Source organism: Paramisgurnus dabryanus, chromosome 6 (genome assembly GCF_030506205.2).
Source record: "Paramisgurnus dabryanus chromosome 6, PD_genome_1.1, whole genome shotgun sequence".
Taxonomy (NCBI): domain Eukaryota; kingdom Metazoa; phylum Chordata; class Actinopteri; order Cypriniformes; family Cobitidae; genus Paramisgurnus; species Paramisgurnus dabryanus.
The window spans coordinates 45,287,040-45,296,828 of NC_133342.1; the positions used below are offsets into that span (position 1 = coordinate 45,287,040).

At 40.6% G+C, this 9,789-nt stretch overlaps 1 long non-coding RNA gene across 1 annotated transcript; it reads right to left on the reverse strand.

Moving 5' to 3' along the window:
- Positions 1–7,914: 7,914 nt before the first annotated feature.
- On the reverse strand, positions 7,915–8,934 carry LOC141282342 (uncharacterized). Its single transcript, XR_012336943.1, has 3 exons — positions 8,271–8,934; positions 8,081–8,169; positions 7,915–7,975 (listed from the first exon to the last, which is right to left on the reverse strand). It is a non-coding gene; the product is annotated as an uncharacterized lncRNA (long non-coding RNA).
- Positions 8,935–9,789: the final 855 nt, after the last annotated feature.

Consider the following 9,789-nt stretch of genomic DNA (forward strand, 5'->3'; position numbering starts at 1 on the left):
CACAGCAAATTTGGAGTCTCTATCTCTAACCCGCTAGCGCCACCAACAGTCCAAAGTTGAACTTATGTTTTTGCTTATAACTTCTGATCCGTACGTCCTAGAAATGAAAATCTTGTTTCCTCTGATTCCTTGGCTCAAGACGATTCGAATGGATCCTATGACGTCATTTTCCGTCATGAAAATTTTTCTGCCATTTTGAATTATTCGTAAAACCTACTTTTGCGAACTCGTCCTAGAGTTTTTACCCGATTGCCGCGAAAATTGGTATGTAGCATCTAGAGACCCTCACGGCAAAAAGTTATCAAAAGAATTTCGATAAACCAATCCGATGTCGTATAGCGCGTCAACAAATTTTACGTAGAGCGCAAAAAAACAGATTTTAGGCTGTATCTTCGTCAAACTTAGGCCTATTGACAAGACACTTGGTACTTGTGATGCCAGTCAGGAACTGAGTGTGCATGCACAGTTTCGTCGCAGCGCCACCTAGTGGCCAGACAGATGTTTTTTACACCTATAACTTTGGCTGTGATCAACGTATTTTGACGGGACTTGATTTTTAGGAGTCCTGAATAGTCGCCGAGTCCAACGATTACAAACATGCCAGATTTCGCCTTACAGTTAGCCCTGCGCAGCAAAACAGCACTTAAAAAAACATGCGCGAATATCTCCGCGAGCGTTATTCCGATCGACTCGAAAACACCATAGGAAGAACATTGCATTACCTTCTGAACAAAAAGTTCTATTGGCATTATATTAAAATTTTCATCAGAAATGGCCGAAAATTGCAAAAAACGAAAAATTACCTTTTACAATTTGTGTTTTTATACATAAATGGTTATAACTTCGCAACGAAAAGAAATTTTTTCACCAGATTTGATACGCTGATGTATGAGCAGAGTCTGAGGCCACACAAAAAAATTGGTATGCCTGAACCACTAGGTGGCCCTATAATTGAACAAAATCTTACATATCAAGCAAGCCCTATGGTCATACAACTATTTCTTCACTAAACTAACGTGTATAGTTATAAAACTAGCTAGATGTAACACAGTTATGAACTGAGGTTGCATGCACAACTTTGTCATTGCACCACCTAGTGGTTTTGAGATAGAAATATGGTATTTTTGCCTAAAACTACTCCAACAGTACATCTAAAATCTTGGGTCATCATGTATTATTCCTTTCATGGCTTGGAGATCATTGGTGCATGCCAATTAACTCCTTAGCAACCAATTAGGATACCTTATCAATCCTTTTTACAAGAGCTATATCTCTGCATCAGAACATCGTAGAGACATGGGGGTGGTCTCTTTTGACTCATTAACACCACTGTAACATTTTGTGAGCTGAGAATTGCCACTGCAAGCACCACTCACATTTTCTTCAGTGTTCTAGTTGTCAATGCTCCTCGAGAAGAGAGGGAGAGATTACACTGAATGAAAACACAGCTTTTTTGCTGATAACTGTTATATTACTTAGTCTGAAATCAATAGATTTTCCTAGGTTCTTTAACTCTTTCACCGCCAGCGTTTTTAAAAAAAGTTGCCAGCCAGCGCCAGCGTTTTTCATGATTTTCACCAAAGTTTAATGCCTTCCAGAAAATGTTCTTCTTTAAATATATAAACATACAATATACCAAATGAAAGAACAGACCCTCTGCTTTCCAACAAAAAAACCCGTTTCATCCTACATTTAGTGGTTCTTTTGCAATCAGCTTTTGAATATGGGTAGGTTTTTGCAAAAACACCATATTTTGAGCATAAAGCAGAGATAATTCCATATTTATGACGGACTTTTCATAGAGATCCCATTCAGAGCGATCTTTAAAACAGACACGGACATGCAGCAGCTTGCCATAGGGCAATACTTCCGTTTTTAAAAAGTTGCGGAAGGGCGCCACCTGGTGGATAATAGCGGTATTGCGGAAAGACGGAAAATCTCGTCATTGGCGGGGAAGCGTTTTCTCTTAATTGACGAGATATCTCGTCAATGGCGGGGAAAGAGTTAAAGGACAAGTTCGGTATTTTAGACTTAAAGCCCTGTTTTCAGATTGTTTATGGTCAAATAGAATGGTTTTGACTGAAATTTCGACATTTTCGGCTGCCCTGAGAATTTTCGCGTGTTTGTGTTTCAGCTCAGACCTCTACAATGGGTTTAATGGTGCACTGGAACAATCCTTCCTAAAATGCATTAAACTTTCGTTTACAAAGACGTGAATCTCACCGAGTGTTCAGGGGTGTTCACTGGTATGCTCACACAAAAATCGCTCCAAAAGACGCATTCCAACAGGTTTTATCGTAGTTTTTACCAACTCCATTGACTGTATTAGACGTCCTGTGAGGTACGGTATTACTCCGCGCCGGGAACTTTGTTTCTATTCTTGCAATTGGCAAAGGCGGATTAGTGCCACCACCTGGGCTGGAGTGTTTATTATTCAAGCTCTAAGCGGAAGAATGTACGGGTGTGAGGCGTTTGGGGAAATAGGTCCACAAGTTAACAACAAATGCTAAAACAGCTGTTGGAAAGCATCTTTTGCATATTTATCTCCGCTAAATACGTGAAATAATGACTCATCTGAACCGATTATTTTTAATAAACGATTGAAACTATTGATCTGTAGCCTACAACACTGAACTCATGAGACGTCAGTCAATCAGACACTCAAAGCCAGGTAAAAAAATCACAGCTTTTTTGTAAAGAGGGCAAGAAATGACAAGCGAGAGTATATGTGTCTAATAAATGCATATTGTGGTGGAGATTTTAAAACTCTTTATTAGTATCTAAAATGCCTCTCATTTTCTGACCTGCACAATGAAGGATAACAGAATTTTTTGAGTGTACTCACATACAACTTGTGTTTTTGTCACTACAATTATTTATAAAATAATCTGTAGAATAGTTGTACTCTATACACTTTGTCATTATTTGCCTGGGCTTCTACTTTCAAAGCTAGGTATTAATCAAATGCAGAGAAAATGATGTAATGTACAGTAATAAAAGAGTTGATACATTCATGCAGTCGTTCAAATACAACCGGCGCTTTGAGAGTAACCGTAATGCTGATGTGGCCTGGGATGAAATTGAGTTTGACACCCCTGCGCTAGGATGTGAGGAGATGTAAAGCTGGGTATGTCCGCATAGCAGTGAAAATGTATGTTATGTTTCCTGATAATGTCTCCTAAAGGTAAAATATATAACGAGAACAGGATAGCCCTGCTGAAAAAACCAGCATACCAGCAAGACCAGCATATGTTGTGTTTTGGTGCTGGTTTGCTAGTGAACACCAGCTAAACCAGCATCAAACCAGCATCAGCACCAGCATTAGCACCAGCTAAACCAGCACCAAACCAGCATTAGCACCAGCTAAACCAGCATTAGCACCAGCATCCCATGCTGGTCATACCAGCATATGTTGTGTTTTGGTGCTGGTATGCTGTGACCACCAGCTAAACCAGCATAGACCAGCATAATTCCCATGCTGGTCCATGCTGGTTTGATGCTGTTTTTTTCAGCAGGGAGGACATAAAACTGATCCCTGCGGTACGCCATATTTATCTTGGGAGTGATATGACTCTTCCTCATTTACATAAACAAAATGATAGCGATTGGTTAGATACAATCAAAACCTGGCTAACACCTGACCACTGATGCCAACATAGTTTTCTAGTCTATTGAGTAAGATTGTGTGATCTTTTGTGTCAAAGGGTGCACTAAGGTCTAGTATTATAAGAATTAAGATTTCACCACGATTGGAAAGGAGGTCATTTGTAACTCTAACTGTGCATTCAGACCGCCACCGGCGAGAGCGTCAAAGTGGCCGGAAGTCATTCATTTTTAATGAGAGCCGGCGGTGAACTCCGGCGAGGCGCGTCATGTACAGCATGAGCGTAGAGGAGAGTTGAAATCAGCTCAACTTTATGGTAATGAGATATGACGCGGTTCGGCGGCAACCAATCGGAAGGCGGAAATGTTCACCTGCAACCAATCGGAAGGCGGAAACCTCCGCCTGAGAGGAGTTCAGAGAATGCATTTGAGTGTCAGAGCGTCCACTACAACTTTTCTTTAGTGTCGCTGTCAGGGTAGCCATAGCTTTTATTGACGCTCTCGCCGGTAGCGGTCAGAATGCACAGTAAGCCGTGCTGTCTCTGTGCTATGGTGGGGCCCTGAATCCAGATTGGAACTTTTCATATGTATTATTCACTAATAGGGATGGGACGGTAAGAAAATTTAATATCATGATTATAGTGACCAAAGTTATCACGGTTATCAATATTATCATCGTTTTGTTAAAATGAGATGAAAATGTTCAAAAAGAACTGATACACACACTGAAAACATTTGAACAAGTTTTATTTTTGAAAATCACAATTTAATATTTCATGTTCCTGAAATTAATTCTGTGGTAAAATAAATAAATAAATCTGTCTAATAAGTTTACTGTGAATGAATACAATACATTATCCCTTAAATGGCTTCATGTGTGTCCCTGCGTCAAACTGATTTTGGCTGGACAGGATTTTTCTGCGAGTTTTCAAAATCACGGTAATCAAACACGGTTATAATGATAATTAAATTTTAAATGATAATACTAACCGTCAGGACATTTTATCATGGTTAATCGTGAAAACAATAATCGTCCCATCCCTAGATAAGAGGGATGCAGACCTGTAAGAGAGTTATAAACAGCTGTTACTTGTCCACAGAAATACCACATAAGCTTACATACATAACTGATGGGTAAATATCACTGATAACAATAAATTCAGATAATGTACATAAACTCCATTCAGAACATCTCAGATAAACATCTGCAGTGATTAGTTTTATAAAAAGCTGTTTTCAGATGCCCATCGACTGATTGTCTAGCTTCTGTTGTTTTAATGCGTTTCTGTCAGCGCGTATGAACTTTAAAAACACATCCCATATGGCGTCCATGTGCGCGAGCTCGCGTCTCCACGTAAACAACGCGGCGCTCATAAAAAACGGGGTCGCTTGTAAAGCGCAATGTATGGAATTGCGTTGCATGTAAACAATATATGGAATCATATTACAACACACACTTAAAAGATTTTGCAGTGCAGCCTTACTGAATGTTGCCATGAAGGATACGAAAGTGAATTACTGTGTTTAACACTGTACGGCATGTAACAGTTATCTGCCATTGCATGAGTTCACGCGTCCTCGTTTGTAAACAAGCATGTAAACAATATATGGAATCATATTACAGCACATACTTAAAAGATCCTGCAGTGCAGCCTTACTGAAAGTTGCCATGAAGGATACAAAGTGAATTACTGTGTCTAACCTATGTGTCTAACACTGTACGGCATGTAACAGTTATCCGCCATTACGTGAGTTCATGAGACCTCGTTTGTAAACTAGAGCTGGACAATAATTCAATATCAATATTTCTCGCGGTATAATATTTTCCAATAACGGTGGTATGGTTTCTAAACGCATTTCCGATATTTCGATAGACATTACGGCGTCCCGTGGCCGTTCACATGTCACGTGTAAAAACGCATGTTAAACGCGGGTCAAGGCGCTACTTCCCCTTAAAACGCGTTGCGTCTTTTGTAGTTAAGCAACCATGAACCGCAATCTCCGGGACGACGAGCAAATGGAATGCGTATTTAAATCGCTCATCTTTACCTCGCGTCAAATCATATCATTGTAACCATGCGATCAATTAATCTCTTCGGGACTTTGTAGTGTTTGCTCAGAGAAGAGCTGTCACTCAGAAGTACGAGAAGGAGGTGCGGGTTTAGTTCGCGTCAAGTCACAGCTTCCAATGACGACCAACATTATCTGACTGCACAACCGGAGGCTGCAGTTTCAGGACCGCAGTTTCAGGACCGCAGTTCTAGGACCCTAGTTTTTATGTAACAGCGCCACCTAGCGAAACTCCAGCAGATGCTACTCGAAAAATGCCAAAGCAGTATTTTCACCCAATTTTAACTACTTTTAAAGTTTTTAAAGGTTTATTACACCGTACTCAAATACTGCTTTCTTTATTGAAATTAAATCTGGTTTCTAAGAATGTTGAGTAATTATTGGGTCTTAGTTGCATTATTTAATAACTCATCAAGTAAAATAAACAAGGAATCATGATATGCCTATAGCCTTTTCAGTCAATCACATATTCAAGTACAGAGGGAATACACAAGGATGACTCTGGACGTAGATTTAAAAATTGTGTATATTTTATAAAATTATATATTGCAACAGAACTTGAACTGGTGAATTTGAAAATACACAAAAACACATTTGTTCATGACATGAACAACATAGGAAGAACTGCATGGACGTCTTCACTGACTCCTAAGAGAGAGAAAGATAAAGAAATTAATGAAACCAGGAACATTTGTGACCCGTCACGGAAACCAGGGACACAAGTCGGCAGCACAAGTTTCGAGAAAATGAGAAATAACGTTTTTTTTTTCAAAATTTGTGATTTTCGTTTTATTGCAGAATCTGTTAGTTGAGATCACGAAGAAGCCTCTCCATGTTTGAGATAGCAGTTTTTGTATATTTAAAAGCGTACATTTTGCGGTTAAAATAGGCTTGTTTTTCCGGAGATTCTAGCGTGCAGCGGGGGGCGTCATTGTCTGTGTGTATATTTACATACTGGATAAGCTTGTGTTTTCGCCTCCGCCCCCAAAGGGAACAGCGTGACTACTAAATAAGGATAGTTCACCCAAAAATGAAAATAATGTAATTAATGACTCACCCTTATGTCGTTCTAAACTCGGAAGACCTCCGTTCATCTTCGGAACACAGTTTAAGATGTTTTATCATTTGATTTAGCTTTCTATCCCCTTCATTGAAAATCTATGTATGGTTTCCATGTCCAGAAAGGTAATAAAAACATCATCAAAGTAGTCCATGGGACATCAGTGGGTCAGTTAGATTGTGTTGATGCATCGAAAATACAGTTTGGTCCAAAAATAGCAGAATTACGACTTTATTCAGCATTGTCTTCTCTTCCGGCTCGAGCGTGAAGTCACGTGACTGCGGCTGCCCTGTTCCTCAGACATGTTTGCTAAGTTTTTTTTTTTTTTTACTTATAGCGTGCGTCTCCCCAGACTGTAAAGCTCAGGCGCACAAAACAATAGAAAAATAAAAGAAGCTGGGGCGGAACAAATAAAAGTCAGCCGCATCGTACGTCAGCCACGTCACTGACTTTATGCGGCGCCGCAGTCGGATGACGTCAAAGTACCGCGAGAGCTCTTAAGAAATCTTATGGAGTAGTTTAATTTCGACTCGCTCTCGCGGTACTTTGACGTCATCTTTATGTCAGTTCTTGCAGCGCAGCATGAGTCCAAACACACAGAAGTTACACAGATATAGTTGTATTCTTTATTGAATACAACTATATCTGTGTAACTTCTTTATATGTATTCTTTCGTCTCGATTTTCTCGGTTTGAGTATTTCTGAGTTCCTATATTCAAATGGCCACAACTTCTCCAAATCTTATCAGATTTCCATGTGTTACACATCGTTGGAAAGCTTAGAAACTGCACTTTCAGAATCTGTGAATAACTCAAAATGCCCAGATCCGACCTGTGAATAACTCAAAATGCCCAGATCCGACTTGTGTCCCTACTTTCCGTGACTGGTCACATTTAGTTGAACATGTTTAACTCTCTATTTTTAAATGCAAATATTATCAAATATCTTAGTCACCACAGAGCACACACACATTATATACAATACTAAATTATTTCAATCTTCATACCAGGTAATGTTCATATCTTATCGCATACTGTTAATTTTATTATGGGAACAAAGGTTTTTGAAACATTCATGTCAATACAGCCCATCAGAGAAAAAAATAATATAGAGAGATAAATATAAATATTAAATATTAAAAGCACACATTGTGACGTATGCAGCAGCACTACCTACCAACTGGATGGTCTCCCCTCTTTTCTCAATTGTTTGTCTATTTTTCTATTAAATTCCTTCACTTCACTGAAATAGTACATATTAAGGAACATAATGACTGGTTAACAAAAATGCTGTTAAAAAAGGATACATTGGGCATTGTGTAAAAACAATTGAATTTTCTACACTTACCTGTGATGATAATGTGTACCAGAGAGGAAGGGCTGCTCAGTGTCCTGCAGAGACACATTCTGAAGCCCAGCCAGGCCATATATGATGGCCTATCAAAAGAAAATTGTTAATTGAAATATGGTCTGTAGCAGCATATGGTACAGTTTGAAAGGGCAGAAACATGCACAATACATTGTATTGTTATACATACCTCTGGAAATAGAACATCACAGATTAACTGCACTTCATCTGTGAAGCTCAGTTTCGTAGGTGTTTTATATAGAACACACTTCAGAAAAGCACAAAGGTTGTCCTGTTGTTCTTCACTGTCAAGGTAGACAGGCACCTGTAAGGAACACAGGAGAACAGATTCCAAAGCAGAGGTAATTTTATTGAATACACAGTAAGTCTCTCAGTCACCAAAGTCACTAAAGGGCATCCAGGGCCGGGAAAACAGAGCTCGCAGAAATTCTCTGGCAAACAGGGCACAGGATGAAGGCAGGGGGACCCCGATATAGAGCGGGACACGTAGGCCACTCACGTGAGCGCCGCGTCACGGGAGTACAGGGGAAAGGGGAATTAATCCTCCGTGGAATTACTAGAACAAATCGAACCACGGCACTTCCCAAAAGGGACAGCTCGTCAACTGCAACAGTCCAGAGCTGTGATACACAGGAGAGACAAAGTTAGTGATGGTAAATTCTCTCACAGTTCAGTTCGCTGGTGAACTTCAGTGACAAAGCTCTGGTGTTGATGGTAACAGTCCAGTGACAATGAGACAACTCAGCTGTGTGTAGCTGGAGAGCTGAAAAACTGAGACTTGAAGTAATCCAATCTCTCCAGAGCGAAGACGATCTAGCTCATGCGGTGACAGTTTGTAGAACTGAAGACTGAGAGACGACTGGAAGTCTGCAGGATTGAGACAGCAGAAAACACAGACTAATACTTGAAATAATACTGAGAATATAACACAACATGACAGGACAAGATGGCGAAATGCATCAGAAGCACCTTTTGCACATACAATGACGGACTCGCAAAGACTGAGGGGATTCGATTCCCCAACACAGTGAACCCACCACCCGTCCCACCGGGAGGATGGTTTCGTCTCTGGTGGGTTGAGGACCCTCGAACACACGGGATAGAGCATCAGGCTTAATATTCTTGGAACCAGGCCGGTATGAGAGGGTAAAGTTAAACCGGTCAAAGAAGAGTGCCCAGTGGGCCTGGCGAGATGTTAATCTCCTGGTTGAACGGATATACTCTAAGATCTTAAGATCCGTCCAGACCAGGAAAGGCTCTGAGGTCCCCTCTAACCAGTGATGCCACTCCTCCAAAGCCAACTTGACCGCCAGCAGTTCCCGATTACCTATGTCGTAATTTCGTTCCGCTGGGTTAAGCTTATGTGAGAAATAGGCGCATGGATGCACCTTGCCATCCTTAGAGGACCTCTGAGATAAGACAGTGCCGACCCCGACATCTGAAGCATCAACCTCAACAATAAATTGTGCAGCCGGATCTGGAATAGAGAGAACAGGAGCAGAGATAAACCGGAGCTTTAAATTATCAAAGGCTTCCTGAGCAGCTTTATTCCAAGCAAACCTCGTCTTAGGTGAGGTGAGCGCCGTAAGCGGCTGAGCAACCTGGCTATAGTTACGGATAAATCGCCGATAAAAGTTGGCGAAACCCAGAAACCTTAATAGCTCCTTAAGGGATGTGGGGACAGGCCA